Raw genomic sequence first — 26,039 nt, 5'->3', positions numbered from 1 at the left:
GCCAATAACACTGCAGAGGGCTTCTTGAATCCTTTGTGATAACATCGTTAGTTTTAATAAGAGCGTGCAAGGTTTTCATTTCATTTTCATTTCATCTATTTCAACCTTAAAGGTCTGAAGGCATTACATAAGGGAGGGCAAGTGACGAGGTACAGTGCAATGTTCAATACAATACGCGAAAAAAGCAAAAGAAAGCATCCATTGAATCCGTGTCGACAGTAAAAACAACAAAAAACGAGAATGTTGTCCGAAATCTAGAATTCTTTACAGAAAAACATGAGGTAGTCAAATTATCAATAACAATCAGGTTGCTCAGACAAGTGGTCAGTGAGCTTTGAGCGGAACATTTTGCGGTCAGTGCATGATGCGCAGTGCTCCGGTAGAGCATTCCACAGGACTACTGCGAGGGGAAAAAAATGAGGTGTTAAATGCTGGTGTCTTGCCAGGTGTTAAATGCTGATGTTTGGCAAGTAATTTTCTGCTTCTTGGGAACCGTTGTTGTCACCTTCCTATCCTTGGTCACTATCTGCTGCAGTGTCTCTTCTAGCTGTTTGGGTCTACGTTTCTGGATAGGCTGCCACCTGTAGTCGGTCGTTTTCTGCATTGCATTCGTGGTATGTAAGTGAGGCTTTTATCGTGCTCCTGCTTTGCACTGGAGACATCACCGGTTACTCGTTAAACACAACTTCTCGTTTCCGCGTAAGAAGGCCCATAAGGTTCGTGCGTGCCAGCTTCACGCGTTATGCCCGAATTCCGCCGAGATCTGGCCGTTTCCGCTCAGCCTCCTTCCCTGCTGCGAGGGAGGAGGGGGCAGGCCCTTATCTTATCAGTGCCCCTCAAGAAGGAAGGGCGGCCGGGCGAACAAATTTCGTTATCAGCTGCCCCGTCGCCGGCGGTTGTTTGCCCAGGCGGCACCTGTACCTTGCCTCCGCGGCGGCGGTTTGGAGGGTGGGGGGTTCCGCCCTGCGCGCCCCTGCGAGAAGTCGCGCGCAGTGGCTTCTCGAAAGCGAGCTCCGAGCTGTTGCCTCGTCTGTGCGTCTTTCTCGGAGGAACCACTTGAGATGACGACAGCTCTTGCAAGAGGCCCAACGGCGGTGCTGTGACGGTTGGCTTTGAATCGGGGCAGGGGAGGAACGGGGGGGCAGGGGGGGGGCGGCGTTGCCTACCCTCGACTTGAGCGACGGTATCTCGTGAGCCTTTCTTAGCCTTCTCCCCTCCCCTCTTGCCTCCTTTTTTCTGTACGAGCCAGTGGGCCGTTGTCGTTGCTGCTCCCATCGTTCGAGGCCCCTGAGATTCTTCGGTGTTCGAGTGGTTGGTGTTCTTCGCCTTGGAAGAGGGCGGATTCCTTTTTGCTCTTTTGCTTTTTCATTTCTAAGCTCCCAGAAAAGTAAGATTGAGAAAGGGACCGGTTCCTCACCCCGTTCTTGGCAAGATACCGGCTCTTTGTTTTCGGCGTTCTTATCCTTGAGCGTTTTCTTGAAACATGCTCCCCTCTTCAATGGCTTTTCTGCATTTTTGAGATAACGTTGCAGATTTCCATGTGTTTCCTTATGTGCCAATGTCTTTTCAGTTGTTTGGCATGCAAATTGCCTTGTTTGCACGCTTTTATTAGCTTGCTGTCTGCAAATCGAATGTAGGTTTCCATATGCTCCACTCCTTGCATCATGAGGTGTTCATGCCACTCTGGTTCTGACTGTGCACTGTGTCTAAAAGGGCATATTGCCAGGCATATTAGTTGGGCTACTTGAACAGTCTCGCCAGTCTAATCACTGGTGTGCTTTGTGTTGAGGCATAAATTTAATGCTTTTACCACGTGTAGTGTTAACCAATCGTTTGTCTCAAAGAGGTGTCCATTTTTTGTAGTAACCTCCTCAGGAGCTCCCAAGGATTTGATTTCTCAAATTAAGGGGCCTGTTCAGATTGAATATAATGTATTTTTTTTATTGGTGTTTGACGGAGTGAACAGTTGTTTCAGCTTCCTTTTCGAAAACCATCGAGGAGCAACCGACGTGCACGTGTTTCAGAAGTGTGGCTCCTCCCAACGGTCTACCTTTGTGGCGCGGTGCCGACGGCCGAGGCTCCTTCAAGAGGCAGCGAGCCGTTGGCCGCATTATCTAGCCCTTCCTGTGACGACTCCTTCACCCCCTACGCCCTCCCACCGTCTTCTTTTCTTTTTGCGGTCCTCTTGCGTGGCCGCCCCCTCTCCCATCTCTTTTCTGAAGTGCCGGCATCCATTGTGCCTTGGAGCCCGCCACGGACGGTGCTGATTACTTAAACGGGAGGAGACGCTCTCCGAACGCTCAGGCTCTCTCCCGGTGTATTCTGGAAGGTCCTTGCGGTGTCGTCTGGACTTGCGTCGTCTTCACGTTGCCGGATCACTCGTGCCACCGGCGTTACTGCACTCGTCGTCCACGTTCCCTTGGGCGTCGGCACCAGCGGGCTGTGTTTCAGTCGGCGGGGGGTTTCCGTCTGCTTGGCCGTCGTGGCCCGGCCGTTCTTCATTTGCCGTTCGCTTGCCGTGCCGTCTGCTGCTTGGCCGGCCGCCGCTTCCTCCCCTTCATGCTGTCCCGCCTGAGTTGGAAGTGGGATCCTGACACGTGAGGACTTTGGCCAGTGCCAGATCTAACTCTTCCAGCTCACGTGAGGTTCGGCCACACACACGCCGCTGCCGCGCCGTATAAATGTGCCGCTTGTCGCTGAGTGTTGCGCGTGCAGTCCTTTTCGCAGCTGGCACGTGAGTAGTCAGCTGCGTGTCGGCATCTATGTGGGGCCTGCTTTTAAATCTAAATAATCCTGGGATTTCGGAGAAAGGATGTTTTAGTTTGGGGGAGTTGGTCAATTAACCTTCGGTGCCCTGCTTAATTAGTTACACCTCAGGTACTCGGTGTGAAGTTCTTTTTAAGACTGAAAGCATAATGTTGAATTGAACTCAGCTGAGATGTTAGAGGCATCCGTTTTGACAATTTGCTCGTAGTTAAGCATAAGAAATCCAAGTTGTTAAGAGAAGATAAAGCTTTATCTTGTGTTACGCAGCTAAAAGACGGCGGCTTTCGGCATTAGGTGGAGCATTATAGCTTTGAGTCGGGAAAAATTTACTTCAAATATTGGTAGCTAGCAGTGGAGAACTATGGTCGGCGCTTAGTGGATTTCCTTTCTTAGAAGGTTTCTCAGTGCATGCTTGATCTCTTTTCATTTGTAAAATTTTATAAATTCCCGGCTCTTTAAGTTTGTCTTCAGTTAGGTGTTGCCTATCGTTAGTGTGAAACAGTTCTTTTTCCAAACAGTTTCAATTGGAAATCCGGCCTTCAAGGCAAGCGGTTTTTATGGCCAGCCTTTGTAGGGTGGGGCTAGCACGTGTAGATAGTGAAAACTATCAGTGGGGGTGGGAGAAGGGGATTCGTTCTTTCTAATCATTATTCTGGGAATGGCATCGCTTCTTAATTAACAATTGTGCTTGCAGGCACTAGTGAGGGAAGCACTTTCGTATCACTACTATGAAAGACTAATCTTGCACTATCAGGATTGCCTCCTTCGTTAATCGCACATTTCCTCCTCGAATAGCTACCATAGACTAATTTTCAGCTGCTCTGTTTAATTACACTAGCTCTGCTTATTTATTCATCCGAAGTAGCAGTATGCACTGATTGTCGTGACGGGTCACATCTGTTTTTAACCAGGACAAGTGCTGCTGGATGAAGTGAGCTATGTTTATCTGTCCAGTCAGCGTAAGTGTCCGTGTCCCTTTCGCTTGTTCAGCACTGCTAGTGTACGTTACCTCACTTGTCGCACGTCGTTGCACTCAGGTGTGCTTGTCTCCAAAAGGGTCTTTGTCTTTGGGAATGTTTTACGCACTCGTACATCTTCGCTGTGTCCTAAAGCTAGTACGTCAAGATAATCGTCTCTGCGTATGTCTTGTTCTGGTGGTGGGAAGCACGCACTAAACGTTGGTCTTGTGCACAGTCCTCGACGTAGCACTGTTGAGTCGTCCTTCGTTGCTTGTTATGTTTACGTGTGCCGTGTCGAAAGAAAGTGTGCGACAAGCACCGTTTTCCGAGTCGTCATCATCCGGGGGTGACTTTGGAGGTAAGTGGAGGAGGGGTCTCCTCTCTTTGAATCACTAAAGTGAGATTCAACTCCTCCAACTTCTCTCCGCTCACCGACATTCACCGCTTGTTCACCGACCACCACCGGGACGGGAGCCGTCAGCGACCGCTTACGTGTTGTCCCTGTCCTGTTTTTTTTGTTGGTCTCGAGTCCTGAATGCTGTGCGTCTCTGTTCTTTAAGTCCTGCAGACCACAGAACGACCGTGATTGAGCTCGCAAAGATGTTTCTTTCACCGGACTTTGATGGCATTGTGATCCGTGGAGGTTGCCATCTCTGATGAGCACTGAATTTCTTGCGCAGCTGCTGGGCAGGCAGAGGGCATTGCAAGCTAACCGCACTTACTACCTCGTTAGTGCTATTGGTATAGCTCATTTTGTGCAGTCTCGACTAATGCGGAATAGGCTGCAGGGGTTGTCCAGAAGGACAATATCTTCACGCACACGCGCTTTAAAACGAGTGGAATTGATGCAGGCCTCGAGTGAAGCTAAGTTCTGCTAGGCCTTCGATAATTGGGTAGATACAGACAGACACCTTCTTCACTGCTCCATGAGAGAAGAGAGTCCCATTATCATCGGAATGGTTTGTGAATTTAATGAGCTGCTCCCAGACTTTGGGCAGATAAGTCAAAGTAGCACTGTCAGAACAGCATTGCTTCTGTACTCCCAATGCAAGGTCATTTCAGCAAGTGTGGTCATTTGCGATAGAGTTTGCTGAGGCATGCAGTTGCAGGTGAGGAACGGCTATTGTAAAAAAGGATGTTCCAGACTGCAGCAGCCTTGGAACATTTCACGCATTACTATCTCCAATGCACGTCTCAGCTGAAATTGGCGGTGATAGGAAGTTAGCGCGAATTTTTATCTTCTACCAACAATATGCAAAGACCTGCATTAGGTGTGCTGGGCACAGCAAGAATTTCTAGAGTCCGGAACGGACTTTGTGGATCGAATAGGCTGTCCCCCCAATAAATTCATATTCTGTATTCACCTTACAAGTAAGGTTTCGATTTTTTACTGCCGAGCTGTTGCAGGCCAACTCCCTTGTTGATTTACTTGCATAGGCAAAACCCCTCTGTTCCATCACCCACCTGTTTGCCTCAGACGCTTCATATTTTATAGGAGTACGGACATAAAATCGTAAAGCTGAGATAACTACGTAAAAAGCTTCTTTTGTATGCGGAGATACCTCCCAGAAATTTTCAACCGTAAGCGTCCAGCATAACGTATTATAAATCAGTTTTAATCTTTGCGTACACGAGAAAGCTCGGAACGAATATCCTTTTTGACGTCGGCATCAGCATGACGCTTTGAGTGCCTCGCCCAAACTGCCAACGTCAGGGCTCCCGTGACAGAGTAAAAGAGCTGGCTGGTGGTGGTGCGCACTGATCTACCGTGTGCGTCACGTCACAGTTTTCGGACTGACGTTGTGCTTGCCCGGGCACGTGCGACCACTAATCGGGGCGCGCACGCACATCCAGACCAACCATGGTGCGACGGGAATGGTGACGTCGTGAGCACCCTCCTGTCATGGCAGCCACCTCAGTGTTTGTTTCGACGAAACCGGAACTGACACGAATAAACGATGCTGCAAATAAATACTAACGTTGCTATAAACCATCTGATGTGCAATTCGATGTTTACTGGGATGTTACCCGTAGCAGCGAAAACAACAAAATGAAAATTCTGTGGACACGAAGAGAGCGGAGTGGGTCAAGGAACAAATGCGTGTTAAAGTCATATTAGGAGAAAGTAAGAAGAAGAAATGGGCGGGGGCAGGGCATGTAGTGTGAAGGCAACATAACCGTTGGTCATTAAGGGTAACAGAGTGGATCCCTAGACAAGGCAAGCGTGGCAGGGGGTGGCAGAAAGTTAGATGGACAGATGAGATCAAGAAGTTTGCGGGGTTAAATTGGTCGCAGCTAGCACAGGACTGGCATAATTTGAGATAAATGGGAGAGGCCTTTACCCGTCAATGGGTGTACATAGGCTGGCGATGATGATGATGACTCTCGGTACTTTGTAGCTGGCTTTCCCACGTTTTGCGCTGCACAGTGAAGCCTACTTGTAAAGAAAAAAATGGTGGCAATGGACACGATTGAGATGGCAGGAAACCACCGACGCTGATTGGGCCGTGGATGCGAAGCATAAGCGTGACGCCTGTCGGGAGCACGAATACTGTGAGGCAGAGAATGCAATACATCGGCGTGGCAGCGGTCTCGCTGAACATTTTCCCAGTGCGAAAATGCTGTTTGGGAACGAGTATGTGGCCAACCAGTGACCCACAAACAGCACCGCTGGTCATCTGCCTTCACAGAGTGGAATGGCACGGAGTATATTTTTTTTTCAAAATTTACTTACTTAATTTTTTTAGGTTGTTTTGGAACGTTATTTGGGGGTTTTTCGGTGATCATTGAAATATAATTTTATAGCAGAATGGCTCCCGTAGGAGCTGAACAATAACTTCATGGTAGGGATGACTTATAAGGAAATGTAACAGGAGGTGGTAAAACGGAGTCTGAGGACGTTAGTGCCCCACATCGCAGCTTTGTTTCCGAAAGTTTCTGCAGGGGAAACTGTTGGCAATAAATACCACCAAACTTTTTCTGTTGTAAGTGAATTTGTAAAAATGCCTTTGGTGTACCTGTTATGAAGTGTTTTTCAGTTTCAGCTAAAATGTGCAACCCCTACGGGTATCTTTGCGTGCTTCGTTCCAATTTTTGTTTTGTTTTGAATGGCGTCTTCGGTGACGGATGAGGGAATAGGGGCAAAATAAGTGAGACACCTGGAGGGCTAGTCTTACCCATCTACCATCTTGACTCATTCTTGGCTCGTTGCCTCGGTAAATGTACCTCGTAAGTAAATGTACCGGCCAATCAGCAGTTTCAATTTATGCATAAAAATATATAGCTCATTGTTGAACCACAGCGCAAACGACGAGACACAGGATGATAGCCAGAGGACACACAAAGCGCTTACTTACAACTGGATTTTATTTTCTCCAACGACACCAAATATGAACGAAACTGAAGAAAACAAAACGTAAAAAAAAAAAAACATGAAAAATCGGCATGAATAAGCACAGAGCCAAGCCCACAACTAACAATTTACCAATACGTGCCCTGTTAAGATAGTCTATCTCATTCTTCGTGAGTGCAGTTGAGGCTACAGTGATGCAGTTCTCACCCAGGCGTTCAATCTCAGCGGCCTCTACAATTTCTCGAGTCCGTGTGTTCAAGTTTCTGCCGATAATGAGGCAATCTTCAAACAGCAGTTCGCAGCCACATGTGTCACAATGGGTGGAAAGATGCCCAGCCGCTTTAGTTTTAACGTTATTGTCGTGCTCCCACAGGCGGTCATTGAGGCATCTTCCGGTTTGGCCAATATACTTCTTTCCACAATTTAAAGGCAGGTCGTAAACGACGGCGTCAGCGCAATCAACGAAGGGCGCTCTGTGCTTTATCTGACACGAGGATTTTTCCCTCCCCGAATCGTGGTTCATGCTGCGGAGGGCCGACAGTTTCTTTGGGGCAGAAAAGCACACTTGTATGCTTGCTTTGTTAGCTATCCTTCTTAAGTTGTGCGACACGCCAAGAAGGTACGGGATCACAAGTCACTTTTCCCTTATGCCTGGGTTGTTGGTTTGAAAATTGCTGCGTTATTGGCAGAAACTTGAACACGCTGACTCGAGAAATTATAGAGGTTGCTGAGATTGAACGCCTGGGTGAGAATTGCATCAGTGTTGCTTCAATTGCACTCACGAAGAAGGAGGTAGACTATCTTAACAGGACACGTACCGATATGGTTAGTTGTGGGGTTGGCTCTGTTCTTATTCATGCTGGTTTTTCATGTTTTTTTTTTCCGCGTTTTGTTTTCGTCAGTTTCGTTTATATTTGGAGAAAATTGTAAGTCAGCGCTTTGTGTGTTTCCTTGCCATCATCCTGTGTCTTGTCGCTTGCGCCGTGGTCCAACATGCATCACCCACTCGTCCAATTTTTCACGTTGCTAATATATAGCTTAGTTGGTACGGCATCTGGCCGGTATTCTGAAGGGTGTGGGTTGGGGTCCCGCCCGGGGAGCATGTTTTCCTTCAATTTATTTCTTTTTTGCATTTCAAAAGGTTAATGTACTTCAGTAACTCAGAGAATGGATGAATTTCTTCCCCTTTGCTTTCCTGGGCGCTCTTACGCCTGATCTTTATTTCTCTCTGTATATATACACACAGACACACACTCACGGACGCACGCATGCGCACGTGGAGATTACATTCTCGTCAGCCCATTTGCGTCCACTGCAAGACCTCTCCCATAGACCTCCACTGTTCCTGCTGTCTTGCGATGCCTGAATCAATTCGTTGCACACAAATTTTCTGATTTTATCCCTTCATCGAGTTAATAGTCTCCTCGTAGCTCTAGTCCCGCCTTCCAGTAGTGCCATTCTCTTACCCTCGATGCTCACAGAGTGTCTTTTTCTCATGCTGCATGCCCAGTCCAACTCCTTCTTGTAAGTCTAGTCGGTATGTTTTTCAGCAGAGTTTATTGCCTGATCCAGGATGCTCATTTATGGTACGTAAGTGTTCCTCCCGTCATTCTTTTTTCCATTGCTCGTTGGGAAAACTGAAGTTTTGGCAGGGTGCCAAGTTTCCGCCCCGTAATTCATCATTGGTGGCAGTACGCATTGGTTGTGTGCAATCCTTTTCAGTGACTGAAATAGCCTACCCTTCATTATTTGAAGACTTTTTATGAATGGGACCCAGCCCATGCTGATTCTACGCCGGATTTCTTTCTCGTGGCTGGAATCTGCACTGACCACTGGTCCAAGATAGTTGTATTCATCCACTTCTTCAAGAATTTTGTTTTATAGATTAAAGGGGAGGATTTTTCTGCTTTTTTGCGTTCACATTGCTTTCGATTTCTTCATATTCGTGTTTAACGTACGGTCAAATATGTGTATGTATGTAAGCATACGTATATTCCAAGGAGGGTTAGACCATATCTGAAGCATCCAGAGAGAGGGTGGGGACCAAACGATTATTTTTGAAAAAGTGGGCAAATAATGAAAGATTGAGGAATTTGCACAATTTCAGGCAAGGCTAAACAAAACTGAACATTCAGCCTTTGCAGTAAACTGGAGTGTGAAACTGAGAGCTTTTTGCAGCTTAAGGGGATATCCATGGAAAACTGCTGCCGTGCATTTGCGTTGTAAGGAGGTGTACAGGGACAGGAGAAGGTAGTTACCACGTAAGGAGCATAAGGGTTTCTCCGTATATACGGAAATGCAGGCTCACTACAAACCTTCTTCAGAGCTTAAATGGATGCCTTGTCTTGGTATCACCCTGGGGGCACAAAAGGGAGCTTATGGGAGGGTGGGTGGGGGAGTGTATGCAGTTGCGGTGTGTTTAGAAATACTCTAGAAATGGGGGGGAAGTGACCTTAACTCTGTTGTTACTTTACGGCAGTTTCAGATTATGTGCTTAGTGCTGGAAAAAAAAAATTTAGTGCAACATTGGCGTACCTGTAGAGTAACCATATGTACAGGTAATGTAAGCAATGTAAAGTAACCAAGCACAAAGTAACCATGCAATTTCTGTAAACCAGCCGCAGTGGTTCAGCGGCTATGGCGCTGGGCTGCTGAGCCCAAGGACACGAGTTCGTTGCCGGCCACGATGGCTGCCTTGCTGCTGGAGGCGAGAAGCAGAAACGCCTGTGTGTCGAGATTTCAGTGCACGTTAAAGATCCCGAGCTGGTCGGAATCAATCCAGAGCCCTCCACTACGGCGCACTGCATAGCCCAGGTGTAGCTCTGGTGCATTAAAACTCAATAATCAGAATAAACTTCTCTAATTCGAAGAAGGTTGGATGCAGATGAAGAAGCACTTGTTAGTGTGGAGCACATGGGCTGTCTCTTCCGTTCCGTTCACACGTTTGTTATTACAGAACATGTAAGTTTCTGTCTCAAGCCTTGGCCTGCTGGTGCAATTTGGGTCGGGCCACCGCAACTCTAGAGTGGTGGCAGCTTTTCTTCTTGTTCAAAGGAAGCATCGTTGTGGTGGCAAAAATCAAAAGTGCAACACCGCAGCGCGTACCCCCGCGAAAAAAGCCCAGTTGAGACTGAAAATTGGGGGGCTGTGCTTCCGGGAGCAATTTCAGAAAATCCGCAAGTGCGACCTTTCTCACGTCGACGTCCGAAAGTCTCGAAGTCTGCAGCTGCGGTCGCTACTTGACCGGCGAGGTCATTTGTAATCTGCCCTTTGCACTTCGTCGCCGCATCGTTCCTCTTGGTCGTAAAGTTCGAATTGGTTGTTCTGCAGAGAAAAAAGGGGCTTGCAATGCTTTGGGAGGTGTGTGGCTCCCTCCTCCACTAGTATGATGGTTCCCTCCCCTCCCTCCTCCGCTTGTCTGTCCTCTGCCATTTGTTCGGTGCCCACTTGAGACGGAAGCATAATATTGGCTTTGGCAACAGCTGCAGCACTTTGCGGGAGGCACTCTGTGGTGGCCTTGCTGATACAAGCGCCCACCGCGATTGAGGTTGTGTTGCGTGGCATTTTTCTTTCCCTTTTCACCACTCCTTGCACTTCTTTTTGGTCTTAGGGCACAGGAAGCCTGCTTTTTGTCACGCCATGTAGTAGAGAGAAAAAAAAAACAGTGGCACCAATGAATAAATTTAGTTGTTCAAAAGCTTGAGCCTGTGCTTTCTAACGACAGTTACTGTAATGGGTTTTACTGCAACCATCGTCGTCACCAATTCAACTTTGTTGCCACTAAACTAAATGATGTCCGTTCCTTAAATTCGGCAGTTATGGAAAGCGAGTGGAAAGTGTTAGGGGGAGGGTAGAATTTTTCTTAATGATTGATTGATTGATTGCTATTGGTTTCCCCTTTGAAGCGGGGTGATGACATTTCATCTTACCAAAAAGGACTAATATAACCATGTTTTACACTCTTGGTTTAATACTAGCGCTGCTTAGGGCAGGCACTAAAGCTTATCAGGCACTAAAGCTTATTTATTAAATGCTAAATAGGACCCTGAAGTGAATTTGCTCTTTGTTCTTGCTTGAGGCTGCGTGCATTGTGCAGTTGAATGTGTGTAACCCTTGACCTCACCATTCGATGGAGGTTAGGGGTTGTAGTTTAACGCATAAAGCTCTGATGAAAAGAAGGCACAATGGTCCAGGCGCAGCAGCCTCTCAAACTGTGATAGAGACATCAGGCTGGTATCGAACTCATCAAACTCTTGATGTTCGGCAATATTCCGGTTAATTTTGACTTTTTGTTTGTTCACAGATTGGTTTGTACAGGTTACGCATGCTTTCGATACACTGTGTTGCCACGTGTGACAGCTCTAAGCCTGGGGGGGAAGGGTGGGGAGGGATAGCGTGTGAGAAACAGCACTATTATGGAATCCACTTTTCTCATAATGAATGCACGTAAATACACAGAACAGGGTCTGAATATACGCTGTACATTCTGAATCTGAACCGTAACAATAGTTACAAAATGTTCAGCGTCACGTTAGGTGGTACATAACCTGAAATTTGGTTTTACTTGTGAGTCTGTAAAGTTCTGCAAAATAAAAAGCTAAGTGAAAAGGCAAGTGAAAAGTCAGTACTGACTGAGGTTCTTTCGAGATGCGCAAATTTTAGCTGTAGCCGAAAAGACTGCAATCAAGCCAACTGCAGCCACGCCACCCAAAGCCAACCACACTATTTTTGGAATGGCACGTGCGATGATGCGTCGCTTAAAAGGTGTTATCTGCATCCCTGAGCAGTGGTGAGAAGACATGGACACCGATTTTTCGTTGAATAGGAGAACCATTTCTGCCTTGTTTTGTACTTGCGTTTCACTTTGAGTGCTCTGTATGAATAAAAGCTGAATGCTGGCAAGTTTGTGCTGTTCCCTTGTTTGGGTCTAGCTCTGCCCATGACCCAAAGCCAGGAGCATTTTCACCCCTGGAAGACGCATCAACAGGTTGCGTGGGTGTCTTTACTCTGCGCTTTACATAGATGTAGTGGGTTGCGGCCGCTAAAATCTGCACCTCACTGCGCAAGTTCCACGAGAGGAATAGACTTCATTCACTGCTGCTGATTACTACATAAGGGGCAGGGAGTTTGATACTGATGGAGATGCAGAATAAGACGTCTCTGCAGCAATATTGCGATGTGCGTTTGAAAACCATGTATGGTGTCAGTTAGTCAGTGGCCTTCCACTATAACATGCCTCTCAGCCGAACTGTTGAGAGGTTTGTCAGGTCAAGTCGCAAATGTCGATGGTATTGCAGAATCAAGCTTGTAGTTTTTGGAATGAGTTTTAAAGTTTAAGTACTTAAAAAGTGTGAATTCTTTCCTCTGAGCCATCGATCAGCATTCTCCTATGAGCCAAGGGACATTACATAAAGGAGTTTACGTCAGCATTGTGGCTGGTGTAGCGACAACTTTTTAGGGAGTCGTAATTCAGTAACCATTTCGGCAGAAACTGATGACTGTAGCACCGTATTTCTTGCAGCAGAAAATAGACAGCGAAAGATGCAAGACAGTAACTTTAATGTTCCTGATGAATCTGTTCTTTGGCAGCGTCACAAAAAAAAATTCTTTGTTACGTGCACCAGCAGAATTCTGCGCTCTTCCTGTTGTTGTCGTCAATAGACGTGCCTCTAGAAATACCTTAACAGCAGTTTTATTTATCTGCTATTGTAGAATATGGGTAGTGAAAGAGCATTTGGATGAAAGAACATTTAGCGACAAGCAGATGAAAGAGCACTTAGCGACAACAGTCAAAATCTAGGCGATGATGGCAGATGCAGCTGAAGTGTTCGACCTGTTTTATATTTTTAGATGGGAGAAGCGGTAAACGCAAACTAAGTGGACGTGCTTAACTTCCCGGCACAAGCCACCTGTTCATTATTGAGCGCAAACCAACCAAGGTTTTGTTACATCACGTCTTATGGTGCAGCATTGCTGTGAACATTTGAAGAACTTGCGCACGGGCAGCAGCAGTCCTTGGGTACAGAATAAGGTTATCAGGTATGATGTTGTAGACTTGTAAACACTCAAGTGACTGCAGTTAGAAGTAGTCTGGTATAGTGGTTCGCGAGGTCTTTTCAAATTAATATTGCATTTTTTTTCTCACAATTTTCAGATATTGGTGGCTTAAATTCAAGATCTGATCTCACTGCTCTCTAAGTTTGCTGTATTTTGTTTTGAATGTGACAACTTATCCCGGTTTTGCTTCGCAAATGCATATAAATATTTTCTCGCAGCTTTAGCGAATTTCCTAGGGAGTGTGGAATGTGTGGTCAAGCTCAACGCGACTCACAGCTGCAAGATTGACGTGGAAAGCTGTCGTCCGAGATAGTGACTGTGTGTCAGAGACGGAATAAGGCCACGTGCAAGAGGACGTTAGTTCACAAAGTGCAAATAAATTAATATTTACTGTGTGGGAATTGATGGTGTAGCTGGGTGAAAAAGTTGACGTCTTTTTTTTCGTTGGAGGCAAGGTTGTCGGTGTTTGTGTTCTGTCAGCTCATGATTCAGCATTCCAGCATTTGATTCTGCTCTGTAGGCATTCTCAAATGAGAGGAGGCAGAAGGATTAGTTTTTTTGTTTTGTTTTCTCGTAGGGATGTGAGGCATATTATATACTCATTCAAATGCAAAGCAAGGCTTTGCAGCAGTTTACCTAGCACTTGTGATAAAAATATCAATCTTGAATGAAGTTCCCTGCATTAAAAAAAAGACTTCACTACTTGAGTTTGTGTTTTCGTGGTAGTTTAATCAGAGTGCCTGTAGCATTAATCTCAACTGCAACTTTTAGAGGACCGTTTTGTAGGGTCACTTGGCTTATGTCAACTATGTTGAAGCGGCACTGAAACAATTGCAAAAGTAATATCTACTGCGTTGTATGCAAAATAATTTTGAGGTGTAAGTTGCCGTGTCACCCTGCAAATAAAAAAACATCATTAGCAGTGGTCAAAAGGAAAATTAGCCCCCCCAATCTCTTCCTGCCCATTGTGTTCTGTCATGCCCAGTCAAATCTGCAACTCTCGATAAATCTTCCGTCGTCACTCAAACCTTTGGTCATTCACCCCTAATTTGGAGAGGGGCCCCTCTTCGGTTCTAGTCTGGTTAAATGCTTCCTTTATTGCAAGGAAAGGTTGGGCCCTTGTACTGGATTATCTCAAATGTAGTAAGCAGCTTTGTTGCTGAGTAATTCTTAAAAGATAGCATGCAATTCCCCGTTTTCCTCTTGTCACACCTGAAAAATTCAAGTTCAGCCGCAAAGTACGTCACCCGCTCCGATACGGGAGGGAGTCTGGGGGTGCACGCGCTTCCAGACGTGCAGTCCAGCGGTCACAAGCACTCGTGCCGGTTGTGTCAACTCCGCAAATACCACTTTATCTCGGGGCGGTAATCTCCTCGTCTCGCTTCCAAGCACTTAGCGGCACGGGATAAGGCCCACCCGCTGTTGGGTCAAGGTTCTCGCCATCTCTTCGCCAAACTCTGGGGAGTTGGTGCGAGCTTTTTTTAGGACCGACCATTTTTGAGTTTGCGTGGAATTTTGTGCACATTTTGAGTTTCTTCCATTCATGTATGTTTAAAGTTATGGCCGAGCGTGAGTTTCCTCTTTAATTGAGTATTTTATTGACCTTTGCTTCCGAACCATCTCTCAGAGAGGTGGATGTTGTTCAAGCCCACTTACTATTGTACAACAAGTAATTTTGGGTGATTCTTATCCACCACATTGGCTCAGTGGCTAGAACATTGTGCTGCTGAGCCCCAGGACGTGGGTTCGATTCCCGGCCACCGTGGCTACATTTGCGTTGGAGGCGAAAAGTGAAAACACGTGTGTTGACATTTCGGTGCACGTTAAATAAAGACCCCCAGGTGTTCAGAATTAATCCGGAGCCCTTCACTACGGTGTTCCTCACAGCCCAACAGTCCATCGATTTTGGATGATTCTTGAGCCTATTCCTACTCAGGGAATTTCATTCCGTTTTTTTTTTCAGCTCGGGTAATTATAAGAATTTGGATTTCATTACTATGTACGCACAACTTGAGAGAGCACTGCCTCGCAAGAAAGAGATTAGACTGTTCATACTAAAATTAGAAGAATTTAGGGATTAGCAGTTAACTTGTATCTAAGGGCTTATCACAAAGGCACCCAAGTAACAGGTGTGGTATTGTCATGTGTATTTTGAGGGAGAAAAGATGTTTCAATATAGTTCGCCTCTTTTGTTTCAACAAAAAAGACGACGGGGAAGACGTTTGGTTTCGACAATCGGGCAAGTGCGTGCTAGTAGTCTGCAGCCGAGCTTGAACAGTGACTGTAAATACCATCATCATCATCATCATCAACAGCCCACCAGGTCCACCGCAGGACGAAGGCTTCTCCCATCGACCTCCAACCACTCCTGTCCTGTGCTGCTGGGGTCCATTCTTAGCCCACGAATGTCCTTATTTCGTCCCTCTGTCAGATGATTGGCCTTGTCATTCTTCTAGACCTGTCTCTCCACCGGATGTCACTTTGTCTCAATACACGTCCAGCCCAAGTCCATTTCTTTTTCTTTGCTTGAACCATGATACCTACTCAAGTTTGTTCCCTGATCCAGAAGGCTCGCTTCCTGTCCCCGTGCGAGTTCTACTGTAAATGCACCATGTTTCCGACATAACGATATAAGCAGTGAACCCTTTTTAAGCGCTATCATAGCAAATAAAGAATGTGAATGCATCTTTTTCCCCATCTGCGTTGGCTCATTTCATTCGGGTTCAGTTGTAACCGTACCATGGCAGCATTGCAGTAAGCAAGCTGGATTCCAGTGTGCTGGGAAACCTAAGGGCCCGAGTTAAGCGAGGTGTGTGTGCTATGGGGTTTGAGTTTGGTGAGTTTTCTACCCATTAGTAGGAAAAACAAAGTTTTATTGAGCTCATTTGAGAATTCGTCTTCGAAGGATTTTAAAGCGAAGCTTTCAGCCTCTTACTGATGTAGTCTGTAGTCTACCCAGAACTCACTGCAGTAAAGCCAACTTTCTCTGATGATGATGATGATGGTCGTGAGTGAAGTGAACAAAAATTTAAAAGCTTCCTGTGGCAGGAATCGAACCTGTGTCCTTCGCGTTATGAAGCCGATGTCTATCCAATTGTGCCGGATTCCAGTGCGGCCAAAGCAGTGCAGATTTGGAGAGGGGTGCGTGCAAAATTAGACAGGAAATGCACCCCTGCATCTAACGACGACCGCCACCATACTGATAATCATAAATAAATGGGGTCCATTCGCTTCTGGGTTGGTTGGTTTGGTGTTGGACTTCGTTTTGGAACATCATCGTCTTTTCGAAAGAGGGGTGATTGACTTTTTGTTTGTTTACTGCATACCTAAACCTTCACCGAATTCATTCAAATATGCATCGCACTGGTAGGCAATTCGCAAACAACACAGTTTATTGCTTGCATGCATGTCTGAGACATCCTTCTTGCAGATTTTATTAGCCTCCTCCCCTTACTGTCCAATGCAGTTTTAGTGGCATGAAGATAATCCAAATTGTTCATCTTTGATTATGGGGTTTAACGCGCCGACGCTTCACAGGCGATTAGGCGCACTGTAGTGGAGGGCTCCAGATTAATTTTGACCACCTGGGGATTTTTAATGTGCTCTGTAATCTTGTACACATGGGTGTTTTTGCTTTTCGCCTCCACCAGAAAGGCAGCCTCGGCGGCCGGGAATCGAACCTGCGTCCTTGGGCTCTAAATTTCGACACATTTTACAGGCTATTTGTAATGGTTTTTGTAAGTTCTGCCTGTCTGTACAAGGCATCCTCCACCATGACCTTAGTTGAGAACTGCCAGCGGGTAAGATTGTTTCTGGGTGTTCTCTTTTTTGTAGCGTTTAAGTGAACGCTGTCAGTGTTGTCTGCGATTTCCACGTCAATCCAGTTCAGGAATGTCACTTAGGCCAGTGGATTGTGTACAGTGTTATCACCTTCCATTAAGATTGAGAGACAAAAGCAGCACCCTTATCGGGTGTTTGCCTCGGTGCTTGGGATGTGGGGGCATGATGCCACCAATTGCCATGTGCTTACACTGTACCTGTGCAACATGTGTGGTTGGGGCCACTTCAGATAGCATCATCTTTCGTGAAATATCATGCCGCACTGTGAAGTGCAGAGCACTTTAGGCACTCACCTTGTCATCATGGCTTCCTCGCTGGACCCAAGTAGAGCAACAGGGCATTCTGTTGTAGTGCTGTCGTCGCGGTGTACCCCAGAGACTTCGAAAGCCAAGTGGTTTGAATAGTCAGAAGTGTTCGAAACTCGTGAACTGCTGGCGCTTGTCATATATCTCACGGTTGTTTAGCGCAAAGAAAACTATAGGTACATTTGAGGCAAAATATATGTAATTAACTGGCAGCACCTGCGTTTATTTAGTTAGGAACGTTCATTGGGTTGGTTTTTACGACAGAAAGTGGCCGCGCAAGAAGAAAATGGCGCGTTCGAAACGACGCAGAAAGGCCCCAGCCGCGCAAGAAGAAAATGGTGCATTCGAAATGATGCAGAAAGGCCCCAGCTGCACAAGAAGAAAATGGCACATTCGAAATGACGCAGAAAGGCCCCAGCTGTGCAAGAGGAAAATGGTGCATTTGAAATGACGTAGAAAGGCCCCAGCTGTGCAAGAAGAAAATGGTTCGTTTGAAATGACACACAAAGGCTCCAGCTGCGCAATGAGAAAATGGCGCGTTCAAAATGATGCAGAAAGGCCCCAGCTGCGCAAGAAAATGGCGCGTTCGAAATGATGCAGAGAGGCCCCAGCAGTACAAGAAGAAAATGGTGAGTTCAAAATGACGCAGAAAGGCTCCAGCCGCACAAGAAAAAAATAACGCGTTTGAAATGACACAAAACAGCTCCAGCAAACGAAATTAATACAAGCACAAAAGAACAGAACTCCCGCTTGTGCAGTTTCAGGCAGGGGGCGCGCGAGCACTGCGAAGGCGGGAAATTTGAATTGCATGGGGTGGTACCAGTGAGCGGATAACGGCGGTACAGTCCGTTATGGCGAATCACTGCTCCGCACTTCCGACAGCTTTCACACCGAGTTGAATGGCTTAAATTTTTTTTTCTGATGGGTGCATTGCAAATATCTTCGGAAAAAAAAGGCTCGTTGTTCTGGGTGAGCCACAAGCTTGCCAAATGCAGCCAAACGTAGTTCATTTGAGAACGAGCGAAAATTTTAAAAAATTGTTCAAATGAACTAAAGTTTGAACTAGCTTCGATTAGCAATAAAAGCACCGGGTACTTTGCTTGCATGATAAAATCTGCTTTACTTGGTGTCCTCGGATCATGGCATCAATAACTGTGGATCATCGGGCAAACATGGCATGCATTTTGAACAAAAAAAATCGACTACCCCATGTTGAAGCGACAACGATGGGGGAACGTGAGGTTTTGCAAAAGCATGTCCCAACAACGTACGAACCAACCCAGAATCGAGCGGTGTATGGTGCCATCAGGTGGATGTCGGCTTCATAACGCGAGGGACACACGTTCGATTCCGACCACGAGAAGCGTTTTAATTTTTCTTCACTTGGTCCACAGTCACCATCGTCGCCAGAGAAAGTTGGCTTTTCTGCAGTGCATTTTGGGGTGGACTACAGACATCAGTGAGAGGCAGAAAGCTTTGCTTGAAAATGTCGGGAACTGGAAAAAGTTGGGCAAGAACTTAATTGCGGATGGCACTGATTGTGGGAGGTGACATTCACGTCCTGAATAACTTGAATTAGAGCTGCCATGCCTTGAACGTCGGCCTTGCACAACGTCCGGCAGGATAATAACCCTTGCGACAAGTGGACGACCTGACATTTGCGCCAATTGCTTTGTTTTTGGTGCGTCAGCGTGACTTCAAGAATGGAGGTATCTAGCTATGGTCTTAAAATGCACTAGCTTACGGGGGTCTTATCAATGAACTGAGTGTAATCTGGAGCTCAGTGCATTTGTTTTGGCATGCCTCTCTTTCCCATCTGTACATGCAGTCTGAGGAAACGGGAAGTGGATTGTTTCGAGCCACATTTTTGCACTTGAAATTGGCACAGGGGCTTTTGGAAGGCCCAGTTCGAATGGTCCATCAATCTGAAGCACATGACCTTGAATTAATAAAATTTGGCTGCAGTGCCTAGATGCCCCTCGCGCTTGGCAAAGCACCAAAGGCACCCTTCTGATGCGCACTACTTTCCTACACATAGGCAAACAAGCAAATTTTCACCTCTCTTTTTGGCGTAGTGTTGATTGATGCTTACTGGGCTAGCAATCGTGAAACAGCAATTAAAATACACGGGCACAGGATAAAAAAGGTAATTGAACGTAATGAGAACAGTCAGTTCGAGTTTCGATGCCCCGTGCCTCCGAAGGGTATCCTGGCGATGGATTCTGCTTTGACAAGCCAGTCATCATGCTCTGTAAGAAAGGCCCAACTTCTTGGGCCAGTAGGGTGCAGTGGGCTGATGGCATTGGCTTCAGGCTGCCTGAAGAGGTTTAGGCCTAGCATCGCAGTGGATATTTGGTGATCGCTTTCACAAGCAGCGCAGGTGAGAATTTCTAAATTTTCAGTATCCGCCCATATTGTGAGCGCCTTTCCTGTGGGTGAAATTTTGTTTTCGCTAGGCATACCCTCTTGGGAAAGAGTGGCATGCTGTTGTTGTAGCTAGCTGCGTCCGCTTGACCGGTGCAAGCACTTGCCAAGTTGCGTATCATGTGGGTTACGCAACATTGAGAACCCTTCACATATGTTGGAAGCCCTCGGCAATGTGGGTTGTTGTTATCGCCTCTGCTGCACACCATATTCATCTGGATGTTTTTGGATGCTGCCTTCTTGCTGGGCTATTTCATTAGCTCAATAGTGAAAACCAAATGCTGTCATTGGGAAACAAAGGCAGCCACCAAAAACTACAAAGGAAAAGCGACAACGAATGTTCGGACGGTTGGGCAGAGGGCCAAAAGATTATGTTAGGACAGGAAGGGAGTCAGAAGCAAACAAACTGTTTGCGTGCGCGTTGTCGGCCGTGGCGTTCATGCGATGCATACGCAGTGTTGGTTGAGTGTGTGTAATAGTGGCAGGGATGATGCACCATCCAAGCTATACCGTATTTATTCAAATATAAGGCGAGGTTTTTCTCTAAAATCCGTAGTCTCAAAGTCATACCCCATCTTATATTAGAAGCTCAGTGTATGTATGTATGGTGATTTTTTTACTCTTTGAACTGCACCCTCACCTTATAATTTGACTTCCTTATAATTGGATAAACACGGTATCAAGCTTTCACCTTTCATTTTGATGTTGTGAGACATTCGGGAGGGCGTTTTTGCAGTGCAGCCAATATAGGCTGGGTTTTGTACAAAACTGCGGGCGTCGACAGGGTGTGTAGAGAGAAAGTCGCGTCGACAAAATTGCATCTTGTGACAAAGCCAACTTTTTGGTGAATGCCCTGTAGCTCTCTCACGTTAATGTGGGTATATCGGGGAAAAAAAAAAAAAAAAAAAACCTGCACTGAAATTGGTCGCTGGGATGATTCTGTCATTACACCGAGTTTCGTTTACTTGTCATAATTGTTGTTAATTCATAGTGAAGTAGTAAATGTTTACAGAAATGTCATCTGGTGTGAAATGATGGGAGTTTCATTTCAAAATTCAAACAAAAAATGCAGATATCAAGGAAAACAGATGAAGTGGTGGCGACTCCCAAGGCACTTTCTGGCAGTTTTTCTAGGACGTCAAAGTATCTCGTTTGTGTGATTGATGGCCGCTGATTGAAGCCACCACCAAGAAGCAATTGTAGTGGGACAATTGTAGTGGGGCCTCTGGTTCAGTTTGATTGTATCACTTGAATGCTAAAGCGCACTTAACACGCAGCTAACTGTTTTTAGCATTGACCCGTATTACAGTACTGTAGCACAAAATCTGAATGTTTTCAACATTTTTGTGTTTTTTGTTTTATTAAAAAACTTCTTTCATGGCTGTAGTGGAGCTGGGTGAGTTACGTACGAGAGGCTTTGTCTTTCAAACGGAGCAAAGTTGTGTTTTGCCTTTGTGGCCGCTTAACTCTCCACTGTGTGCCTTTAAGGGGGGACATGGCTCTTAAAACAATTTCTTTTAATTTTCAAGTAAACTCTGTGATACTTGTCCGACTTGCTGCCTCTTTCCCACTGGTTTCAAGTATGCCATTATTTTTTGGGTTAGTCAATTAGTTCCCAAGATAATTAGTCATTTTTGGAGCAACAACATACAAAACAGTGTTGGTCAGTAATCTTTACATGTTCCAATACTAGGAACCCTGGTGAATGCAATAAGAGAATTGGTTTTTTGATGCACCGCTTGGAACTAATTTTACAGCTCATTAAACCTTGGTGTTTGAAATGGGCACTCAAAATGGTTCCTTGCCACTGGTGCCACCAAGGTTTAATGAGCTGTAAAATTAGTTCCAAGCGGCGCATCAAAAAACCAATTCTCTTACTGCACTTACCAGGGTTCATAGTATTGGAACATGTAAAGATTACAGTTTTATGACCAACACTGTTTTGTCTGTTGTTCCTCCAAAAATAAGTAATTATCTCTAATTATCTCGGGAACTAATTGACTGACCCAAAAAATAATGGCATAATTGAAACCAGTGGGAAAGAGGCAGCAAGGCTGGCAAGTTTCACAGAGTTTACTTGAAAATTAAAAGGAATTGTTTGGACAGCCATGTCCCACCTTAAAGGGAGCTACCGGGTGCGCCAGTTGTATTTACGTCTAGGTCGGCTTGCTTAAAATGATGATTTTTGTTTTATGCAGTTAAGTCGTGGAGGGACTGGTGGTTATGGTTTTTTTGTGTAGAGTGTTACCGCATTCGTCCAGGTCTCGAATCGGTGGGATAGGAAAACTTTTCGCTCGAGTGCAGCCTAAGCAAAGGGGCCGACGTGAGATAGTGAGATAAGATAGCGAGGTACTACTGCCATGCTGTCCGGGGGGCCAAGAAGGATAGAATAAATAGTGCGGACGGTGCGTCTTATCTCCTGAGAAACCTTTTGCGAGTTAAGTGGCACACATACGCTCGTTCGTGTGACGCATTTGCTCGCAGTGCGCCTGTTTTTGCGCCTTGCGAGCTCGGAATCGCAAAAGTAGACCACTAGGTACGAAGAGCATTCCGAGTTGTACCATGTTGCTGGCAACTTTTTCAACACTAGCTAATTGCTTTCTCTCTTTGTGCCCTTTGTAAGAGGTTACCAAATGACCTCCTCTTCTTTTTTCTTTTAGTCAACAAAGCTACAAGTGAAACCGTTGTACCTTACCGTGGCATCCTACAGGAAAAGAAAGATGATTGTCGCATTTAGCTGCATATAAGCCGCGTTTTTGATAAATTTGTTGTTGCATATCATGTTTGGAGAATCGCTGAATCCAGAATATTTCTTTTGGTCGACCGAACTATGTTGAACAGCTCCAGGCCCATGCTGTAGCAAAGGGCTACCAAATTTGCCAGCATAGAATTCGTGTTTTTTTTTTCATTTTTTAACCTTGTACGAGGAAATAATGCCAGGAAGAAAAATTCAGGGAACAAGGACGGACGGGAAATTCTGATATGAGCACTGTTTTTTTCATTCCTTATTTGCCGCTGATCTCTGTTTTTCTTTTGTTTTGTTTGTACCACGTATGTTCAAGGCTAACTGCGTGAGTTACCCCAGCAAGCTTGGCTGCTACTTTCCGTCTTTCTTGATTTTATTTTTTGCCACAATTTTGTTGGGGTCTTGTATAGAGTGGTGCAACTTACCTTGTCTCCTCTAGTTTTCTTCACGTTGGTGCTGGACGACTATAGTAGTTAAATAATTCAATAGTGATGGGAAAGCATGTTTTTAACTGTAACTGGGAAAAGTGTGCGAAAATATGCAGTTTTTCGCAGTAGCGTTTGGTTACTGTAGGCCAGCTTTCTCTCGTAACATTTGCCGGGCAATAATGTGGCCTCTTGGGAGACGTGACAACCTTCGCGTGGAAGCCAGTTTTGCGCTACTTTAGTGGGGTGACAGTGTTTAATTCCGAGTGCACGCATTGAGGAAAGCGAGTAAGTTGGGATAGGACTGCATTTTACGAAGTTGCAGATGCATTCGTTTGTTGCACGTTTAATGGACAATGTGCTGGCACTTCTCCCACTTTAGAGGAGAGCACCTTTAGTTATCTGTCGGATTACTAAGTGGTTACTTTGCAGCGCAAATACTGCAAGCATGGATGGGTGATTTTTGGATGGCGGAAGGCACGTTGACGCTGGTTCGATTGTGGCCACTTTGGGCATTGTTCTGGTGGATGGGGAAACGAGAACGCCCATTCGTCAAGATTCTGGCGTGCATTAAAGGTGCCCAATTGGTCTAAACTAATCCATAGGCCTCGTCCACGGTGTCCCTCGTATCCCAGGTGTTGCTTCGATGCATAAAACCCGCCCCAAGTTGATGTGAGGGCCTTCTCGCTTCTTCAGGTATCGCTCACTCGTGTCATTAAGTTGGGAGGAGTGGTCATGTGTGTGCTAGCTTCCTTGCGAGGCCCCTTGCGTCACTTGCCATTCCCACTGTCCTACGTTATCTGCGAACAAGAACAGCTATACTGTAGACTCCGGTTGAGATGAACTCGAAGGGGCCGTAAAAGTTTGTTCGTATTGTCAGAAATTCGTCTTCAGCAAAGGCTTTTTGCATTGTGGATGTTACAAGAGAGCAAAAATATTGTTTAGTGTTCGTCTTAACCGAGTTCGTCTTGACAGGAGGCCGCTGTATCAGTACCCCCCCTCCCCCGGTTGAGCGGAGCATTCCGTCTTCGTCATGAGCGACCGCTGCTGTACATTTGTATGATACTGTCTTTACTGTGCTTGGGTACCCGAACTCGTGGTGATGGGGTCACATTGAGTATACATGGGAAAAACATGGGAAAAACACCGGATAACTATAACAGCACACATATGACAGCAGTAGGTAGTAGCAACAAACGCTGTCCTATTTATGTGTTTTATAATGCATAGGATTTATTTTTAGGACATGACTTGCTTCAGCGCGTCTTCAAGTTGGGTTTCGTTGATTTTTATTATGAGGTTTATGGCTTTTTGTTGTAACAAAGCCAAAATTACTATTGAGCTATACTTGCACTCCCTGGTCCTTATAAAGCACAAAGAAGTATAAAGTACACTTCAAACTTGGCTTTCACACGCAAGCACTGTCTGCATATTTGCGCTCAGGACAGTAAAAATACACTGCAGACGAAACTTCAAAGTGAAAGGGCTGAAAAAATTAATTTTTTTGATACACGTGTTTCCTGCAACTGCCAAATTTCTTGTGAAGATATTTGTTTACAGGAAGATACTTTAGACAGCTGTTTCAGTCAACAGCAGCTTTGTTAGTTTTTGTTTTTACAGGTTATAGTTATTATTCGAGCCTTCAATAGTCTAATGGCTCTTCCACTTTGCTGCACTGTTCACTTGTTTGCCTCAAAGGGCTAGCTTTTTGCATCATTGTACATTTTAATGCCTGGCCAACACTGCCCATGTTTCCTGGTGGAACAGTTCCTAATTACATGGTTCTCACTCTAAATACCAGATTTTCCTCTGTATAACCCATCCCTGCATATCATCTGCACCCCCACTTTCAGCCGCCGGGAAAAGAAAAAAAAATCCCCGCTCATTGCCCGCACATTTGACACAGGAAAGGCTGCACCAAAGCTGCTGCTCAAGGCAACACATCTCACACTACATAGACAGAAAAAGCATATACCTATTTAGCAAGTAGAATACACTGGCTGCAAGGCGAAAGTCACAATTCACTCGGTGTCACCGCTGTTGCTTGAGCTATCACTTGAGCCGCAGTCCTCACTGTTGTACACAAGGTCATCTTCACAACACAATGCACATTGCCGTGAAGCTGCACTAATTATCTGCACCGGTACTTTTCTGCACCGGTACACTGAAATTTTCGCATTTTTGGTGCTGGTTATACGCTTGAAAATTCGGTACATACAATTCTAACAAGCTGGACTTGATACGTCACACTAAAATGGTTGGACCAGCAAAACATACGTGAGCCTCTTCCTTGATGTCCCTTGACGAGTTCCCATTCTCTATTTCCCCAGATAGTATAGCATTTGGTCACGGGGTCCACCTATCTACTTTTCTGTCAATGAAGTGTTCTCTCCCTTTCTTTCTCTCTGTACATATATCTATACATATATTTAATGAGCCCCCTCATTTGGAATTATATGTATAAACGAAAAAGAGCTTGCCAACACAGGTGGAAAAGCGCGTTTTTAGTGATGTTTCAGCCGAGAGACTGGTCTTTATCAGATCTGGCGAACACCAGTGTCTCTGCTGAAACGTCATTAAAAACATCTTTGGAATGTGCGTGCGTGCATGCTTGCATGCCCACATGGTAAGATGGGGAGCAGTTCATCTTTTCTTTTTTTCTTTTTTGGTGTGTCAAAATAGAAATTTTTGAAATGTTCAAAAGAAAGAACGAAAGTGGAGAAAAATGTGTGCCCAGAATGGGGACTGAACCCACAAACTTCAGATTACATGTCCTGTGCTCCTTCTTATCGACTTGGCTGTCTGGGTGGCTGTATTCTCTGCCACTTTTTTGGCTTAGTGTAACTGCATCCTACAGTTTGAGGTGGTAGCCGGCACTGCTTTGCAACTTAGGGTGAAGGGTACCTTCTGTTTAATGCCTGGGCCAAGGCAGTATATAAATTTATCCATGGCAGCAGATAGGAAAACATATACTATTTATAGCATGGTTTCTCAAAGTGGGTTCCGTGGAACCTAGGGGTTCCGCAGGCCCCTCCTCAGGGTTCTGCGAGCCACTGATAAATTTTCCCTGGTTCCGCAGTCGCAAAGTTTATATGGTGAACTTGAGGTGCGATCGATCTAAGGAACCGCCATTACTCACGCCCGAGTGTCAGTAAGCACATCTCG

At 45.6% G+C, this 26,039-nt stretch overlaps 1 protein-coding gene across 1 annotated transcript in view; it reads left to right on the top strand.

Moving 5' to 3' along the window:
* LOC144162245 (KICSTOR complex protein SZT2-like) overlaps positions 1-26,039 on the top strand; it is a gene marked incomplete at its 3' end in the record, with an annotated part of 187,230 nt that overhangs the window by 72,296 nt on the left and 88,895 nt on the right.

This window comes from Haemaphysalis longicornis, unplaced genomic scaffold (genome assembly GCF_048455015.1).
Source record: "Haemaphysalis longicornis isolate Haplotype H1 unplaced genomic scaffold, Haemaphysalis longicornis Haplotype H1 scaffold_12, whole genome shotgun sequence".
Classification (NCBI taxonomy): domain Eukaryota; kingdom Metazoa; phylum Arthropoda; class Arachnida; order Ixodida; family Ixodidae; genus Haemaphysalis; species Haemaphysalis longicornis.
Note: the sequence above shows the minus strand (reverse complement) of the source record. Positions and strands in the feature narration are given on the sequence as shown.